The sequence below is a fragment of the Triticum aestivum genome, chromosome 7A (genome assembly GCF_018294505.1).
Source record: "Triticum aestivum cultivar Chinese Spring chromosome 7A, IWGSC CS RefSeq v2.1, whole genome shotgun sequence".
NCBI classification, from domain to species: domain Eukaryota; kingdom Viridiplantae; phylum Streptophyta; class Magnoliopsida; order Poales; family Poaceae; genus Triticum; species Triticum aestivum.
This window is the reverse complement of record NC_057812.1, coordinates 732476341-732483746: the sequence shown is the minus strand read 5'-3', so window position 1 is coordinate 732483746 and position 7406 is coordinate 732476341. Positions and strand designations below refer to the sequence as shown.

The following is a 7406-nucleotide window of genomic DNA, read 5'->3' as shown; positions in this document are numbered from 1 at the left end:
CTCTGATACCACTTGTTAGAATAAATCTGAGGCACTCCGTCGATCATCCAAGAACCAAGCAATCACACGAGCACGACACCGAGATTTGTTAACGAGGTTCACCGATATGGCTATATCCCCGGGGCTTGACTATGGGCGCTCCTCCCCATGACACCGCTACAATACCGCACCCGGTCGCCCTGGACACCGGCACATGCCGCCGGCTTCCCCTGCGTTCCGGTGCTATTATGTTGGCATAGATTACATCGTGTGTCTAACCCCGAAGTATATGAGAGGCCTGGGATACAAGTGTCCTAATAGGACACAGCTCCTATCCTGTCTACACACAGTCCAAAGCCAAGTCCAACTGTAACCTACTATAACACATATGAGCTCTCGAGAAGAATCCATAGCCTTCAATCTCCATAGGGCATGTATGAGAATGTTGGTGACTTCTGTTTTGCTTTTGCCTTGACACGCCTTTTGTTCATAGCTCTTTTTATATGTAATGTACATTGTTTCTAAACTGCATGACACATTTTTCTGAATTATGCACACATTTTTTACATTGTATTTTTTTTCAAAATGCCACGTACATTTTTGGAAACGAGTGAATAGCTTCGAAATGACACATACTTCTTATCGAATGGTACTCCCTTCGTTTCTTTTTAGTTTGCATATAAGATTTGGTCAAAGTCAAACTACACAAAGTTTGAGCAAATTTATATAAAAAAGTATCAACATCTACAATACTAAAACTATATGGTATGAAAATCCATTTCATGATGCATCTAATATATTGGTTTCATACTGTGATTGTTGATATGTTTTTTTATAAAGTTGGTCAAACTTTACAAAGTTTGACTTGGACCAAATTTTATATGCAGACTAAAAAGAAATGGAGGGAGTACAAACATTTCCTAAATATTGACAGATCATTTTTTACACAGTATGAACATTTTTTAATGTGGAATGAACACTTTTAAAAAATTATATAAATTATCTTTTCATAATAATGTATATACTCTTTTTAATAGAAATAAAATTAAAAAGGAAAAACACATGTGTGACGTCAGGTCTACTGGCTCCCTATAGGCGAGCTATGCTTCCGTCTCACCTTGCCCATCCACCACGCCGTGGTGGCTCCTGCTGCTCTGCCTCCTACACTCCGGGCCGAGCTCGCTTGCCTCCGTCTAGACAGAACCTCGCACTATGGCCTCTAGCTCCTACTCTCCTCCTTAACTGGTTGCGACGAGCACGGGCTTGCACGGCTTCACCCTCCTCCCTGGTGTCGCCTCGCTCACTCAACTGAGCTGCTGCTTTGCCTCATTCCGACGAGGACCTTCTACTCCGCCTTCTTCCATAACACAGGTGTGAACCATTGTTGCCCGAACTGGCCGCCATCGTCTCTCTCATCAGGTGTGTCTTCTTGATTTTCTCTCACCAACTGCAGCTGGCGCTCAAGCTTGTTAATTAGAGGCGACAGAACACGCTTCCCGTGTCTAGTTTCTGTAAATCTGTTTAGCCATCACTTTTGTCTTCACTAGTGTATTTGGCCTCAGTTTAGTGTATAATTTGGTTTAGCCGTCACTCTGTTTTCACTAGGGAACGCCAAGTCTTGGATTGGTTGCATCCACACTCTCCACGTCCTACACACGCTCATGACTTGCACTTGTCAATGTATAATAAAGACTGGTGTAAACATACTTTTCATTTACGCTTAGAAAAACTAGCACTCTTTCTCTTGAGGTTATCATAGTCTTGGCTTGCCATGACTTCACCAAGTATTGTTGGAGATGCTATAAATTTGAGGCATTCCTGTTTGAGATCGTTACACTAATGTTGATCAGCTAACGCATATGTAGTTGCCACTGTTTGTACATCAAGACAGCTGTAAAGAATAGCCTCACATATGAGCTTCAGCTTTTCAATTGCGTATCGATCAGCAGCCTCGAGTAAGTGGCGTACAATCTCTTCTATGTCCTCGTCATCAAAATTGTTGAAAGGAAGCACCAAGCAGTCTGTGTACAAAATATAAGAGAGCCTTAAAAACGTCAGGTAACATATCTTGCAGGATTATAGATGATCTGTCTTTCTCCATCATTGGGCCATAGAGCTGCACCCTAAACATAGGGAACCTTGCAGCAAGCACTAGCATATGTGCAAGAAATGATTCACCTTGGAAGTAGAAGGTCACGTCCGCCCCTTCTTTTGACTCTAATAGATTTTCCATATCAGTTGATAGATGGGATTGTGGCAGCTTCACTTGGGGTGAAAGTAGTAAGTCACTGCAAGTCACCAATGGATCTTTCATAACAGTTATCGAACATTCAATCAAGAAGTGGTCAAATTCCACATATTCTGCTGCAAGCAAAGTTTTCTCCATTACCTTATCCCACACCCTCCCATCCTACATTTGCCCTCTGCACTAGATAAGTTTAACACTCCGATCTGATTCAACTCCGTGCTCTGTCCTCCTGGGGAGATCAGTCGATAACAAAATATTGCCTTCACTTCAGCATTTTCTCTCATAAGCTCAACAAGAATAGAGATGTGCTTTTGGCTTTCAGCATTGATTCCTTGTGGGTAGAATCTAACTGAACAGTCATAATCACCAACTTGGAAGGCATGGGACCTCATAAAATTGCCCGGTCCAGTTTCCTTGATGACACTATAGTCATTAACCACAAAGATGTGGCTATCCTGAACCACCGCCGCGTTGCAGGTCGAGACTGTAGTTCCAAACTCCATGTGCAATTCAAGTGCTTGCAATTCCACACAAGATCCTATTAGCACACAAAATATGCTTCATTATTTTAAAATAACAGAAATATATGTACTAGTGAACCACCTCGACCTATTCAAAAGGCGGGACACAATTATTGTAGGATGACCTGCCAATAACACTACTTGGCCTAGATACAAGTTATGGACCAAACTCACCTACGCGTGTTTCTTGGACCAGCCCATGGCAAAGAAGAGTTGCATCACAGGGTAGCATTATATCTCTTTTCCTCGGGCTTTCCTACAAAAAAGAGCTCGGCCCGAATGTTTTGACTTCCATAAAATCAGAGGAAACGAACGGTGTTCCTCTGGTCTGCTACGGTGTTCCTCTGAATTAATACTACAAACAAAACGGCACCACAGGAAGATCAATTCCAACTGAACGGCCACTCCTACGATTTTTACTTATATATACTTCTCATATAAAAAATGAATATATGCGAACCATGCATCTACCTATGCAGCACAGTACTACTAGTCTCTAATGTCTACTACTACCATCTAGTACCAGCTATGGATTGAATAACAGACCTTGAAATGGAAGAGTGCAGTGGAATGGCGACCAACGGTAGAAGCGATCCCAAAGCAAAATCTTGGCCGGCAGGCTCACTACGTAGCAAACCTAGTGTGAGAGATTGGTATTTCTCGATCTGGGTAGTGTGTTCCTGCTAGTGTGTGTGGTTGAGTTTTAAAGGATTGAAAACATGCCTTCTCGTGATAATATTTGAACGCTATCTATTTCCATCGGCCAATATTTAGATAATTTTAGTACCATGCCAAAAAATCCCATTACAATTAATACAATAAAATGACCACATATCTGTACATAAATGATCTCACAAAATTAACTGGCTACTATATATCTCCTAGATATATTCTGTAAATGCACAAAATCCTCATCAATTTCTAGCAACTACTTTCTCCGATATTATGAGTAAAACTTTGACCAGAATTTTAAGGTTTTGCTAATACTAAGTGCACACTCCCTTATCTATACCCTCCCACATTGCTTCGAGATATGTGCTATCCAACTAACTTAGGACATACAAATTTCTTTTGTGGTTCCTCTCAAATGATAAAACATATGTACATCAAACTTTATAGATCATTATAACTTTGGAACTAAAATGTTGGAAAGAGAATATGGAATTTGTTGATCTACTATAAATATACTAAATTTGATTTGAACAAAAAAAACTGAATTTTTGTTACACGTCATAGATCGAATACGTTGTTGACCTGTAAAGTTTGGTGTCCATATGCTCCTTTATTTTGGAGATGCAAAAGTGGAAAGTTCATGAATTGACCGCGAGGCACAAAATGGATGGTTAGATAAGGGGGGTACAACCACAACTTTCACTTTTAACTAATAAAATATGAATTGTGTGTCGAAAAACTATATTGTGGGAAAACATCTTTCGAATACCAAACTACTAACTTAACCCAACACGCGTCCGTAGGGAATACATTGTTGTGGTGTAGTGTACATACGTTCATCACTTGCGCATGTAAATGTATAATAAAGGCCCATGTAAATGTACTTGTCATTAACGCTTCAGAAAGTAACTAATGTCTAAACGCATTAGAAACAAAACATGATGGACTGGCACTAAATCTAACAATAGGAATTAGTTACCATCTCGTGTTGCAAATCACCCAACATAAGAACCAAGAAATATTTACTTTCATCCTCCGAATGTTTGTACTTGTATACATCACGCAGTGTGCATCTTCCTCAAGACAGAGACCACATCTTAGCCTGGCCACCTGCGGCAATATAAAGTGGAATGAAGACATGAAGGGATTTCATATACGACATGATGGATCAAGAGAGGGAGAGCGCTGAGCAGCACACGAACAAATCAACGGAGGATTACTGGCAAAGGTCACAATGAAATCGAAAGGTGGGGAAGTCCAAGATAAAACTATGGCCGAGATCACACTAAAAAATTAGGGACAATTGCATTTTTGCCCCTAGTTGATTCCTACCCATGGGTTTTGCCCTTACTTTTCGAGCTTGCTCAGTTTTGCCCTTACTTTTTCCATCGAGGTCCCTCAAATGCCCTTTGACCGTTTGACCAAAACTTTAAAAATTCATAACTAATTCATATGAACTCAGAAAAATGCAAATAAGATATCAAAATGTTCAGATAAACATTACCTTTATGTGCATATCATTTGCATTCAGGACAAAAGCACCCTTTAAACTACCTAAGGTAATTAATGTTATTAAGATTATTAAAAATAAAAAGGTATAAAAAATATTTTTTCATGAATAAAAATTACAAGAAAATGTAGGTGATGTTTCCAAAACATCCCGATATCTTATTTGCATTTTCTGAGTTCGTATCAATTTGTTATGAAGTTTCCAAATAATGGTCAAAGTCGTTAGAACATTCATAACAAGATGATACAAACTCAGAAAATGCAAATAAGATATCTGGATGTTTAGAAAACATCACCTACATTTGCATGTAATTTTTATTCATGAAAAAAATATTGTTTATACCTTTTTATTTTTAATAATGTTAATAACATTAATTACCTTAGGTAGTTTAAAGGGTGCTTTTGTCCTGAATGCAAATGATATGCACATAAAGGTAATATTTATCGGAACATTTTGATATCTTATTTGCATTTTTCTGAGTTCATATGAATTAGTTATGAATTTTCAAAGTTTTGGTCAAATGGTCAAAGGGCATTCGAGGGACCTCGACTAAAAAAGTAAGGGCAAAACTAAGCAAGCTCGAAAAGTAAGGGCAAAACCCGTGGGTAGGAAGCAACTAGGGGTAAAAAATGCAATTGTCCCAAAAAATTAAGACTTGGAACTCTCTCGTCATTTGAAAATATACCAGTTTGAATAACTGTATTTATAACCTCATTAAGAATAGTGATTCATGTAAAACTTAAGCTTTTTATCACCTTACTTGCCTCTCTCCTTGATTCAAGCTGTTGTTGGACTAAGTCTTGCCATGTCTTTCCAGCCGACAGGAGTCGATAGAGCACTACGATGCCAGGAAGGAGAGGCGTGACCCTACACGAGGTCCTGCCCAAAAAGATCATTGAAAAATACTCATAGGTTGTCGCCGAAGGACGTCAGCCGCTGTCGTGCCACCACCATGTCATGACGCGGTGTGATCACGCCCAGATTCTTGCATGAGCACCACAGGCGCTAGCCGTTGCTCCCCGTGGTCGATGGCCACAGGCGGCCCACCAGCCTTGTGGTTGTTCGTGACACCGTTTCCCATCAGCAGCTCTAACCTTTTCTCCTGGGCTCCGAACACCATTCTCCAGATTGTCGCAAGCGTCCTGTGATGCCTTCCTTATATTTTCTCGGGGTAGCTAGTTGTACATCTGTAACCCAGTTATCCACACGCATTTTCCAGTTTACCACCAGTCCACCACCATGAAGACGGCACTAGCGTATTTATGGTACCAGTGAAATTATGGGAGGCGGTGAAGACATTATTGAATTTGACATAGAATTAGTCATTTCGATGGATGCATTGTCCACTTCAGTCGTCATGAAGTTGTTCGACAAGGAGGGTACACTTGCTTTATTAGGTGGCTTGACTCCCTGGACAGCTTCTATCAATGACTGGGTGATGCAAGATTACGAGGCTAAATTATGGTCCTTCAAGTACCGGATTTACCTGTCAATGGTGGATACATCAAAGACAACTTTATTCAACTTCCTCCAAAAAGAAAAAGGATAATATCGTTACATTCCACGGTGCAGCTGTTAAATAATGTAGCTCTGCTAAACTAACAGCCTTTTTCAACAAAAAGCACGTGCTACCCTACGATATTGTGAACAATTGAATAAGTCAGTATTTGATGTTGCTTACTCACCACACCCTCGAAGAGAGTATCGTTTCTACTCGTGAGCTCATACGCATCCTCGTGAATAGTAAAAATAAAAATAGTACATAAGTTTTAAAAATCTGAATTTTTTTTACGGAAGACCATTGACGAATTCTGAACATGTGTGCAAATTTCCATGACGAAAAAACATGTCAATATGCTTCCGTAGAAAAAACAAAATTGATTCTCTATGTGTTGCGTTTTCATGAAAATTTGAACACATGTTCATAATTCGTCAATTTTTGTTCCAAAAATTTCAGCTTTTTATTTCTTTTACTATTGTTTTTTATTTTACTGTACAGGAGGGCGCATGTGAGCTCAGGTGTAAACTCTAGAACGCGTTTAGCGGGCAAACGGCTACCCGAAGCGCTCCGAAGCTGCCGGTTATTTTAGGAAAAAATTGTCTCCTTTCTCCACTAGGAAACTTTTCTCATCTTGGTTTTTCTCACATCCTACAGGATACTTCCACGGTCATCTTTTGGTGCATGCATTTTGTTCTGTTTTGCATTTAATTCTTTGTTTTAAAAATTCAAAATGGCATAACTTTCAAACCATGCATCGAAATTAAGATCTGATTTCACTGTTGGAATCATCGCGACGTGATTTTCAAAACTAGACGCTGCATGAGTATGTTTAGGCCCCACTAGGTGCAACTGCCTGATAGTTGATGTGCAACTACCTGACGGTCGATGTGCAACTTTCTCCCTACGAGTGGACTTGCAGTTTTCATTGATGATACCTCCACCCCAAAGTACCCCTACCAATAAGATGTGCAACTT

The 7406-nt window shown here is 39.8% G+C and overlaps 1 pseudogene; it reads right to left on the bottom strand.

The window, feature by feature from the left end:
• Positions 1 to 1689: 1689 nt before the first annotated feature.
• LOC123153913 (BTB/POZ and MATH domain-containing protein 3-like) lies at positions 1690 to 2730 on the bottom strand (annotated as a pseudogene).
• Positions 2731 to 7406: the final 4676 nt, after the last annotated feature.